The sequence below is a fragment of the Grammomys surdaster genome, unplaced genomic scaffold, assembly GCF_004785775.1.
Source record: "Grammomys surdaster isolate TR1022 unplaced genomic scaffold, NIH_TR_1.0 185, whole genome shotgun sequence".
Lineage (NCBI taxonomy): Eukaryota > Metazoa > Chordata > Mammalia > Rodentia > Muridae > Grammomys > Grammomys surdaster.
Genome location: NW_021604630.1, coordinates 16,493,601 through 16,506,153, shown reverse-complemented (window position 1 = coordinate 16,506,153; position 12,553 = coordinate 16,493,601). Strand labels below are relative to the sequence as shown.

Here is a 12,553-nt window from a genome sequence, read left to right as displayed (position 1 = left end):
CGGGCATGTGACTGTAACTGACTTCTGAGACTATGAGGACACCAAAGGTATTTCCTGATTCCTGGCATGAGGCAGAGAACCATCCTAGGTGCTAGCAATCTGAGCAGCAACCAGCTATAGCATTTGCCATGAAGGTGTCTTTCTTTATGAGAGGAGATGGATACAAACATCAAACTACAGAAGCATTAGTCAGTTAAATGAGCTCACATACACTGCCAAGAAAGAGGAACAGATGTGCTTAGATTTAAATCAGCAGATTGGCTTTGCCGAGTTCTCTTGCTTATGTTAGTAGTCCTTGTCATAACTGCAGAAGATGAACACCATGGACATAAATCAACATATGGCTAATGAACAGCTTTCAGTACAAGAAACACAAATGGCTGGGAATTATTTGTTTCAATGTATCCAACAGCCTTAGTTATCAGGAAAAGGCAAGTTAAAACTACTCTGAGATACTGTCTCCTGTTAGTTTAAATGGCTATCATCAGGAAATCTGACAAATAAATGTTGGTGAGGATGTGGGGAAAGAACTCTTATTCATTGTTGGTGGGAGTGTAAATTAATACAGCCATTGTAGAATTCACTACATAGGTAGGAGATGTGCAGCTTGGTCTTCATGTGGGTCCCGAACAACTGGAACAGGGGCTATCCCAAAAGCTGTTGCCTGTATGTGGGATATGTTCTTTTAGCTGGGCTGCCTTGTCTATCTTCAGTGGGAGAGGAAGTGCCTAGCCTTGAGACTTGAAGTGCCAGGATTGGGGGGAGGGACACCCAGGAGGGTCCCCACCCGCCCAGTGGAGAAAGGGATGGGGGATGGGAGAAGGATAGTGGGAGGGGGTGACCAGGAAGGGAGCAGTGAGAGGGACGTAAAATGAATAAGTAAAAAAAAAAAAAAAAAAAAAAAAAAAAAAAAAAGCCAGGCAGTGGTGGTGCACGCCTTTAATCCAAGCTCTTGGGAGGCAGAGGCAGGTGGATTTCTGAGTTTGAGGCCAGCCTGGTCTACAGAGTGAGTGCCAGGACAGCCAGGGCTACACAGAGAAACCCTGTCACAAAAAACAAATAAACAAACAAATAAATAATAAATAAATTAATTAATTAAAATAATAAGCAAAGCAACCTAGTTGAATGGGTAATGAAAATGTGGTACATGTACAAAAAGGAATATTATTTAACTGTAAAGAAAAATAAAGTCATGAAATTTGCAGTTGTGTGGATGGACTTAGAATGTAAGTCGCTGTTAAATGAGGTTACCTAAACATGAAAAGAAAATAAAAACCCTTGCATACTCTCCCTCATCCGTGATCCTAACCTATAATGTACACATGCATATATGAAAACAGCTTTGTGTGTCTATAGAACAATATCTAGAAAGGAGCCCAAGGAAGGCTCATATTAACTTATTAGGAAGGACAGAGTGCAGGGAAAAGGCCACATGAACCGTGACAGGGAATGTAAAGGTAATGGTTTCTCTAGTTTCTGCTCTCACAGTTCTTCTTTCTGTGGTGCCTAAGAACGTAACTGATGGTGAAATCATAAAACTCTGAAGGAAGGTCCATGGCTTCAGAGCAGCTGTCCTAACTATACAGAAGGTCACTGGGATATGGCCGTCCTAACCACAGAGAAGTTCACTAAGGTATGCCATGTGTGGGACTGGGCAAGTGTGTGAGTGGCTACCTCAGGCTAGCTGTGTAATGTTCTGATTTGTGAGTTCATTACAACACCATAATTTTTCTTCTTAAAAGCATCCATGCCGGGTCAGAACTTATATTTGTGAGTTCATTACAATACGGTGATTTTTCTTCTTGGAATCGCCCACCTCCTGTCAGACCTTATATTGGCGACACCTGTTCGTAACACCGTCTCTATCTCCATGTCCTGGATGAGGAAACGGGGTCCCAGGAAGTGACTAACCAAAGATCACTTTGCTGGTTCCTGGTTAAGGCGGGGTCTCAGAGACAGTTGTGCCCTGTGCCCCGTCCACCGTCCCTTTCCACAACTCTCTCCACCGCTGCTCTCATGGTAAGAAAGATACAGGATAAAACTGTTATACTTAGGAACCAAATGCATCTCTCATTGGAGACAAATAAACAATCTTAGTAGCTTGTGCAGAGTGTGTGTACACTAAGAGTAAAGCCTGACAAACTGCCACACACTGGAGCTAGGTAAAAAAGGATGCTACACTTCATCCAGGTAACACTCTTTTGCTACTGTATCTAAACATGGGTAGACTGTGAAGTTGTAAATGTAAAAGCATTGCTGACAATATACTGAAATGTTGATTTTAAAACAAACTTTCTCAAATTCCAGACTCATTGTTGAGAAAGTTCTTATAGACCATACTTTGTTCTATGGAAAACAAACAAACAGAAACAGGCAATATCCATGCTAAAACCAAAACCTTTTGAAAAACCAGAGGGCAGCAAGGGACTTTGTAGCCTCTGGTACTAAATAAATAAAAACTAAATTATATCTGGGTGGGTATTTTTTTTTCCTGTTGGCATTACGTTTTATCCTTTGTCAGAAATGCTGTGTCTCTGCCAGGCGGTGGTGGCACACGCCTTTAATCCCAGCACTTGGGTGGCAGAGGAAGGCGGATTTCTGAGTTCGAGGCCAGCCTGATCTACCGAGTGAGTTCCAGGACAGCTAGGGCTACACAGAGAAACCCTGTCTCGAAAAACCAAAAAAAAAAAAAAAAAAAAAAAAAAAAAGAAATGCTGTGTCTCAATGAGTACAGCCAGACATACTGTGATAATTTGTATATGCTCAACCCAGGGAGTGGCACTATTAGAAGGTGAGGCCTTGTTAGGGTAGGGTAGGTGTGTCACTGTGGGTGTGGGCTGTAAGACCCTCATCCTAGCTGCCTGGAAGCCAGTATTCTGCTAGCAGCCTTCAGATGAAGATGTAGAACTCTCAGCTCTGCCTGCACCATGCCTGCCTACATGCTGCCATGTTCCTGCCTTGATGATAACGGACTGAACCTCTGAACCTATAAGCCAGCCCCAATTAAATGTTGTCCTTATAAGAGTTGCCTTGGTCATGATGTCTGTTCACAGCAGTAAAACCCTAATTAAGACACCTACCAACTCAATTCACATGTAATGAGTGACTTGTGACACTCACAGCAACTGGGAACAACAAATGTGTGTAGAGTTTCCATTTGTTTTCTGTGTCACAGAGTTGGGCTCTGCACGTTAGATTCCTGTCTTCTTCTTAATTTCCCACATTTACAAGTAGTGACAAGGAACAGCCTACTATTCAGTAGAAAGAAACAGAGTGGTCAGAAGATTAACCATGAACAAAAATGTTAACATGGGGAACTTTGTTTCAAAAAGTTTCTGATGTTTGTTAAAAGTATCCAGCTCCACAGGAAGCACACCTGGGGGACCCTGAGCCCCACAGCTGTAGAAGGCTGGAGAGAACTCTCTCCATAGGAAGGAGAACACCGGCTGGGTGTTTTACTGTCTACAGGCACCAGGTTCTGAGGAAGACGTCAAGAGTCTGTTTCTTAAAAACTCATGACAAGTAAATTACGGTTTTCTATGGTTGTTTGTTACAGAGTTCTGCCTGAGTGTTTCTATGTTTTTCATGTTTCATAGGTCCCTGGGGGCCACATCTGTTTTTGTTGTTGTTGTTGTTGTTGTTGTTTGAAGAAGGTCCCCACTGTTCATGAAACAAATGCTATTTAACGGTGAAAAGTCAACCCCTGTCCTGATTCTGGATGTTCCTCTTTGATTCAGTCTCAGGCTCACTTATTTTTGAGTCTTCAAAGCTCTGTGTCTACAGGGCAGAAAGGCAGCTGTACTGGGATGATGGGCGTTGTTAAATGGATAATGTTATATTCCATGCATTCAGCCAAGTGAAAGTGCAGACTTCAAAGAAAAGCAAGCATGTACCAATATGCAGAGAGGTGCATAGAGAAAGCAGGAGGAACCACCAGAATGCACCCCCAGCAAGGCCTGCCGTGGTTTTCCCAGAGAACATGCCTAAGTAGGCTTAAGTGAGCCGGTATCTGGGGACCAGGGCTCCAGGCAACGAAAGGAGAAAGCTCTAAGTCCCAGGAGGCTGGTGCTTCTGGGAGCATCTCTTAGAACTTCAGCCTATGAGAACAGAGATGCTACGGTAGGCCTCAGAGGTTTCTGCTGATGGTGCAGATCAGAGGCTTATCCAGGCTGAGAAGGTTGACCTCTGTCCAAAGTGGAAATCTTCTGAATGTTGAGCAAAGGGAGACATAGCTCTGCCCTCTTCAACATTACGAGAAGGAAACTGGAGGAGGCTCAGCTAGGATCTGGCAGCTGGTGGTTGACTGGGATGGGGGTAGAGCAGAGAGAAAGAGAGAGGAAGAAGGTGAAGTTGCTCTCCAATTTTCTGTTTGAGTGCTGGTGGGGTTCTTGAAAAGGTGAATTCCTATAAAAGTGGAGTTTCTGTGGGAAAATGAATCTGAGGGTGGACATGCGGAGTTTACGATGACCACCTCCCATGTTCCTCCTCCCATTACTGTCACCCCTAAGAGGTAGCACTTTAAAGTTCCCCACTGAAAGATAGAAAATAAGACCTGACAGATGGTATTAGCCAGTGTTCTTTTGAGGAACAGACTCTAAATACATTAAATATATGTATAATACATGTATTATGTAGTATATTATATGAGATTATATGAAATATAGTATATGAGATTATATGAGATTAGTATATTATATGAATATTATATGTCTGTAAAAATGAATATATATAAATATGTATATACATAGAGTGGTTAACAGACATTGTGTACAGCTAGTCCAACAATGACTGTCTACCAACAGAAGGTCCAATAATCCGGTAATTGTTCAGTTTTGGAGGCTGGATGTCTCAGCTGGTCTTCAGTCTGCACTGGAATCCCAGTGAAATGGGCTCTAATGCCAGCAAAGGAATAGTCTTGCCAGCGAGAGCAAGAGCAAGCAGGCAAAAGTTAAAGCTTTTCTCTTCCACGTCCTTTATTTAGGCTGCTAGCAGAAGGTATGGCCCAGATTAAAGGAGGATCTCCCCACTTCAGAAGATCTGGGCAAAAGGTTTATCTTCCCACCACAAAAGATCCAGATTAAAAGCATGTCTTTCCACTTCAAATGATTTAAGAAAAAAACAATCTCTCACAGGTATGCCAAGTGGCTTGGGCTTTAGTCAATTCCAGATATAGTTGACAATCAAGAATAGCCATTCCAAGTCCACCCCTTGTCAACCTGACACACAACCAACATTGCCTTATGCCATGCCTCATTTCTAAACGAAACAATAACCAGGTCATAATTATCCCTAACGTGATATAACTATCATTTGTACAATGCAAGTGCATTATATCCTTAACCCGATCATAGTTATGCCTAACATGATATACTATCACTTGTACGACTGCAAACACATTGTAGATTTTAGAATGGGTATCAGTGTCCCTTGAGGGATATATTCTTTTAGTATCTCAAACTTAAGTGTGGTAACCTCTGGTGTTCTCTTAAGTGATATTATATTACATGATAAAGAAACGGAGGAAATAAAACACAAATGTCTGCACAAATGCATTCTTAACAAGACATGACAAAAACATTCATGTCAATTATAATCCTTGTTTCTGCATCTGGTCATGGGGCCTTAGCTGGTATTTATAGCTACCTTCCTCTACTACCCTTTCTGTATTTCCTCCACCCTCAGCAAGAACCTCTTGGCTCTTTTCCTGGAGGTGTGACTCATACCTGTATTCCTAAAGGGTCTGTGCCCTTTGTCATCCTGCCTGGATTAGGCTGTCATAGTTCCTCATTGACTTTAATCACAGGGCATGGTAGCACCAAGAGACTCCCTAAAGGATCTACTACTCCAGATATAATAAACTTTCTTATCTCCACTGTGGAGAAGCAATTCAATTTCCCTTTGGTAATCTAGATCAATCACCTCTCCTAACACTGCTATTTTTTTTTTTTCTTAGCCTGTTGGTTTAAGGGCATCAGAAGCCCGAAGCATCCAAGGAGAAATCAGAGATTCCAATTCAATAACATCTTTGTTGTGGCTCCTGGCAGAGAGCACTCCCTTCTCCGGTAACAAATCTTCTAAGCCAGCAGAACTTAAGGTTGCAGGAACAGGAAACAAAAATTTCCCTAGTCACTAGAGGTGATAGTATGTGAAACTATTCCCTTTTCTACCTCTTGATTCTTGGACTTATGGATCCTGGCTATGGGAGAAACATATTGTGACACATATTGATGCTGAGTCAAAGCATATATCATCTTCTGGATAACCCCGCCCCAGATCTTCAGGCGGCTGCTACCTAATTGGTGCTGTAACTGTGTCTTCAGAAGGCCATTCCATCTTTCTATCAGGTTACAGGTTGATGGGAAACATGGTGAGACCTTTGTCACTCATGTCAGTTAAAATCCTCATTCTTGGAACTGGTCATGTGGCCTTGGCTGGTTTTTATGGCTCCATGATCGTGGGCCCACTGTCACACTTCTCTAGCTACGAAGCGAGTTCCTTGGTCAGAAGCGGTGCCACGTGGAATGCCATCGTGATGAATAAAGCATCCTGTAAGTCCATCATGATAGTTTTGGCAGAAGCATTATGTACAAGAAAAGCAAATCCATAACCAGAATAAGTATCTACCACAGTAAGGACAAAGTGTTGTCTATGGAGGAAGTAGTCCAATGTAGTCAACCTGCCACCAGATCTCTGGTTGGTCATCCCAGGGAATGGTGTCATATCTGGCACTGTTCAGTATTGGTCTACACTTTTGGCAGACCTGGCACCCAGCAGCATCTGTAGCCGTGTCAGCCTTGGTGAGTGGAACTCCCTGTATTTGAGTCTGTGTACACCCTCCATCTCTGTCACCATGGCCACTCTGTTCATGGGCTCATTTGGCAATGACAGGGATGTCTGGGGAAAGAGACTGACTATCCACAGAATGGATCATACAATATATTTGATTATCAATATTCTCCTCTGCTGAAGCCACCTTTTGATGAACATTTACATAGGACAAAAGTATCTTCACGTCCTTCCCCATTTGGAGAGATATACCCATATACTTCTTCCCCAAATGTCTTTCTCATCAATTTTCCAGTCGTGTTCTTTCCAAGTCCCTGAGCATAGAGCTAGTTATTGGCTACAGCCCATCAGTGAACAATTACACATCTGGCCATTTCTCCTCCAAAATACATGTATAACCATGTGAACTGTCAGAAGCTCTGTCCACTGTGAAGAATTTCCTTCACTGGTGTCTGGTCACTCGTGGTGATGGGCAGTTCAGGTTGCATGGTAACTTGGTGGCCCATTGTCAAATATTCAGTTTCCTCTCTCAAAAGGAGACGAATTGTCTGCAGATGAGAGTAGAGCCTTGCTCCAAAATCCCAAAGGTCCCTTCTGTGATTTACCCAGAGGGGCCTGCAATAGGCTCCAGAGAGCATCCCTATCTGCCACTGCCACCAAGTGGTACCATCGGGTCTGCTGGGTCATTTGGTCCAAGTGGTAGAACAGTCTACACAGCAGCCTGGACTTGAAGAGTTTTCTCCTATTCCAGGCTCCACTCAAAGCTAGCAGTTTCCAAGTCATTTGGTATATGGGCCAGACTAACACATCCAAATGAGGAATATGCTGTCTCTAGAATCCAAATAGGCCCACTAAATGTATATGAGAAGCCACATGCAATAATTTGCCATTCACATTAAAAGGAATATCTCTGTATGCCTCACACCATTGAACTTCCAAGAATTTCACTTAAGGTAGAAGGCTCTTGAATTTTGGTTGGATTTATTTTTCATCCTCTGATACATACATGTGTGACCAACAAGTCCAAAGTACTTGCTTCCTTTGCTTACTTGGGTTCAATCAGCATAATATCATCAATGAAGTGTACCAGTGTGATATTTTGTAGAAGAAACAGATGATCAAGATCCCTTCTAACTAAGTTATGACACAGGGCAGGGGAGTTAATATATCCTTGAGGTAAAAACGTAAAGGTATATTGCTGGCCTTGTCATCTGAAAGCAAATTACTTCTAGTGGTCCTTATTGACAAGTACTGAGAAAAACACATTTGCTAGATCAATAGGTACATACTGTGTACTAGGAGATGTGTTAATCTGATCAAGGAAAGATACCACATCTGGTACAGTAGCTGCAATTGGAGCCACTACTTGACTGAGTTTTCAATAGCCAACTCTTATTTTCCATAATCCATCTGTCTTCTTCACTGGCCAGTTAGGAGAGTTAAAGGGAGATATGGTGGAAACCACCATCTCTGCATCTTTCAGGTCTTTGATGGTGGCACTAATTTCTGCAGTTCTTCCAGGGATGTGATATTGCTTTTGATTCACTATTTTCCTTGGCAGGGACAACTCTAAAGGCTTCCATTTAGACTTTCCAACCATAATATCCCCAACTCAGGGAATCAGTGTGAGAATTCGGCCAACTTCTAAGCATATATATCTCAAATATACATCCTCAGGCGGGGGAAAATACCACAGGATGATTTTGGGGACCCATTGGACCTACTATGAATCAGACTTTAGCCAAAAACTCAATTAATCACTTGACCTTCATACGCCTCTACTTTAACAGGAAGGCCACGATGTTTATTGAGTTCTCCCAGAATCAGTATCAATTCAGAACCATGATCCAATAGACTCTGGAAAGTCTGATTATTTTACCAAGGGGAAACTAGACATTTCTTTACTCAAGGGATTCTGGGTCTGAAAATTGACTCAAGTCTGGAAGTTTCTTTATGGGCCAAGATTCTGTTTTGCCACAATTCAGTGTAGCCTTACATTTGAGAATTTTCCCACTTAATACAGACCAAACAAAAATCCACTAGGCTTCTCATCTATTCCATTCCTGGAAACACTATGATTGATTAGCTGGTACCAAAGGTCTTTATGAGTCACACACCATCAAATTCATTTGCCTGTGCTGGCTATTATGAGTTAGGCCATTATTGACATTGCTTTGCCTACACTACCCATTAGGATAACAACAATCACCTTGCCTTTGGAGACTCAATGCTACTATCTGCTACTTTGGGGTCCAACTAAGCTCATTGTATCTCATTCATCTGACTGAGAAGCGGTATCTCCAACCCTAAGGTACAGCACAAGGAAAAAGGCAACAATGAAGTTCTTCAAATGTGTTAGTGTTCCCTCACCATTTTATATCTTACAGGGTTAATGTAGGGCATGTTGCCTGGGCCTTCCCTTTGTGGAGGACTAGGTTTTACACAGCATACCCACTCTAGCATTGCAATTTCCCTGTGCCTTAAAATTCCTTCATCAATACTAAGCCAAGAGATATCAGACATCTCTAACCCCTTTTCAGTAGGCCATCTTTTGATGACTGCTTCAGCCAACCATTCAAACAAACCATTGACACCGTCTTTAACCCTGTGACTTCTTTTTATATTAAATATAATATATTAAATCTAGAATCTTCACTCAGTGAGCCTGTATCAATAAACTCAACCTGATCCAATTTTATGTTCCTTCCACATTATTTCATACTCTTAAAATCCATCCCCACACATATTCCACAGACTTCTACATGAATGAATTAGCAAACTCATTAAGTTCTTTAGTAGTCTAGCACAACTCCTCATGGACTATACTTTTAATCTCTCCTCTAGGAGCCTGCTTTGCCTTAAGCCTGGTTATATGTCTGGAGGCAACTATTGGTGGGCCTTGAGGGACATCAGTATTGTCTTGCCTAATCTCCTTCAGAGAAGGTCACTTATGGTAAGGATTAACTTCCTCAGTCAAAGGAGGGAGAGGAAATTGTCTTAATTAGAGTTACCATTGCTGTGATGAAACAACATGACCAAAAGCAAGTTTGGGAGGGAAGGGTTTATTTCACTCACAGTTCCATAGAACAGTGCATCACCAAAAGCAGTGAGGGCCAAAACCTGGAGCAGGAGCTGATGCAGAGGCCATGGAGGAATGCTGCTTACTGGCTTGCTCTCCATGGTTTATTCAGCCTGCTTTTTAATTGAACTCAGTACCACCAGGCCAGATGGCCCTATCTACAATGGGCTGGGCACTCCCCAATCAATCATAAATTAAGACTATGCCCTATAGGCTTGCCTATAGCCTGATCGTATGGAGCCATTTTTTAAATTTGAGGTTCCATCCTCTTAGATGATGTCTTAGTTAGGGTTTTACTGCTGTGAACAGACATCATGACCAAGGCAAGTCTTATAAAGGACGACATATATTTGGGGCTGGCTTACAGGTTCAGAGGTTCAGTCCATTATTATCAAGGTGGAAGCATGGGAGCATGTAGGCAGGTATGGTGCAGGCAGAGCTAAGAGTTCTACATCTTCATCTGAAGGCTGCTAGCAGAATACTGGTTTCCAGGCAGCTAGGATGAGGGTCTTAAGCCCACACCCACAGTGACACACCTACTCCAAAAAGGTCACACCTCCTAATAGTGCCACTCCTTGAGTCAAGCTTATACAAACTATCACAGATGACTTTAGCTTGTATCAAGTTGACATAAAACCAGCACAGCAGTATTTCAGAGGGTTGGGGTGTGAGTACATCCGTTGCTGGTGTGGACAGACTGCTTCCTCGGGAGAGAACTTGAGGGTTCCAAGTTTTCAGTGTCAATAGGGTCCTCCCACACATCTCCATTCCACGTTACAAATCCCATTCTTTACCAATGAATGCCCTTACTCTAATTGCTGACACCTTCTAAGGCTGGGACTTGAATTTTGGCTATAATTTATCCAATCTTATGATAGTGAGGGCTTTGTTTTGATTTTCCTTGAGCTCTGTGGCTTCTGGAGAAAAGATTCTCTTCCAGAGCACACTTTTAAAACTTTAGACTGTTGACTAGCATCTGGAACCGATCATTTCTCTCACTGAGGTCTTTATTACCCTCTATCATATTCTGAGATTCTACAGGTTGGTTAGTATTTAATCACAGGACACATTCTTTTTCTTGGTCATTTTTATCCACAGATGCTAGGAGCAAGCAACCAGTAGCACCATGTTCTTAAAAAAATTGTCATAAGTTTTATATACAGACTCACCAAATCCTTCGCTTCAGTATAATCAGATGCATTTATATCCTTAAGTTTGTAAGTTCATGAGCTTTTAATACTCTTTTAGACTTCTAGATGAGTCTTCGGCAACTCCAGAAACTAAAGAAATACACTTTAATAACTATAGACATTGGTAAATTGGAAAGCCTATTCCAAATACAAAACTCATTCTTGAACTTCTGTTGCTCTACAACCACTTCTGGCAGCAACATCTATATTAGTCAGTGTTCTCTAAGGGAAAGGAACTTGCAAAGTGAATCTAAGGGGGAAAAATGTCTCTCACAGGCATACCCACCTGCTTGGGTTTCAGTTAATTCCATATTAACAGAACAAGTCAGTTTGAGAACCAAGAAAGAATAGCCATCATACAGCCTATTATGTTATCCTACAGACTTTTGTCCCCGAAGAAACCAAGACTCAAATAATGTAGGTGACTTCCTTCAAGATACACAGAGTTTTAACTCCAAACACATTCCTGCATATTGTAGCTGGCATTCAGGGGTCTTTCAGTACCATCTGAAGTAGGCTCTCCATTCTGGCTTTTCAGAGCAGTGTGTGTGTGTGTGTGTGTGTGTGTGTGTGTGTGTGTGTATGCGCATGCACACATACACGTGTGTTCTAGACCCAGTACCTTGCACACACCAGATAAGATATCTACCACTGAGCACCAGCTTTTACTTCCCATCTCCTTAACCACTATTCCTGAAGAAGCTCCTCCTCCAGAAGATAGTCACTCAGACATAAGGAATCTTTGGTCTTTGTATCAATCATACATTCATAAGAGTAAAACTAATCAGGTACAGCTGAAAGGTTTCAAAGCAATTAAAATTGGTCTCTAGGCAGTTGGTTCATAGGAACCCACCTAGCCATTTTTGGTGTCCCTATGATAGTTTAAAAAGAACAGAAAACATTGAATACATTATTATTTTCACTAAATTAACTCTTTTTGTTGTTGTTGTTGTTGTTGTTTTTGTTTGTTTTGGTTTGGTTTGGTTTGGTTTTGGTTTTTTGAGCTGTATAGCTCTGGCTGTCCTGGAACTCACTATGTAGACCAGGCTGGCCTCGAACTCAGAAATCCGCCTGCATCTGCCTTCCAAGCCCTGGGATTAAAGGCGTCGCCACCACTGCCCGGCCTAAATGAACTCTTAAATATTCATTCCTGTGCATTACATTTTCCTTCAAAAATTCAGTTTCCTATTCACCTTTTTGTCACATGGTTTCCTATAAAACTCTCTCCTCCAAGGACCACTGTGGGACGAGTGTCAATTTTTTAGCTGTGGGAAGAATTTCACTAATTCTGCTAAAATCATAAAGCAACCATTTTTTTCTTCATCCATTCTTTGGTTTTAAGACAATACGTTAAAAGGAAATATGTTTCAGCTTCAAAGATCTCATTCAAAATCAGCAAAATGTGAACTAAAGCTTGCCTTTATGAAACCAGAACACAAAGAGAGGGTCTTTGGGAGTCTGTCCTAAATGGGATGTGTCTATCAAACGTCTCCCGTCA

General features: G+C 41.9%; 1 protein-coding gene across 1 annotated transcript in view; it reads right to left on the bottom strand.

The window, feature by feature from the left end:
- The window catches only part of Pdgfrl (platelet derived growth factor receptor like), a 59,167-nt gene that overhangs the window by 28,995 nt on the left and 17,619 nt on the right, over positions 1 to 12,553 (bottom strand). The window lies entirely within an intron of this gene.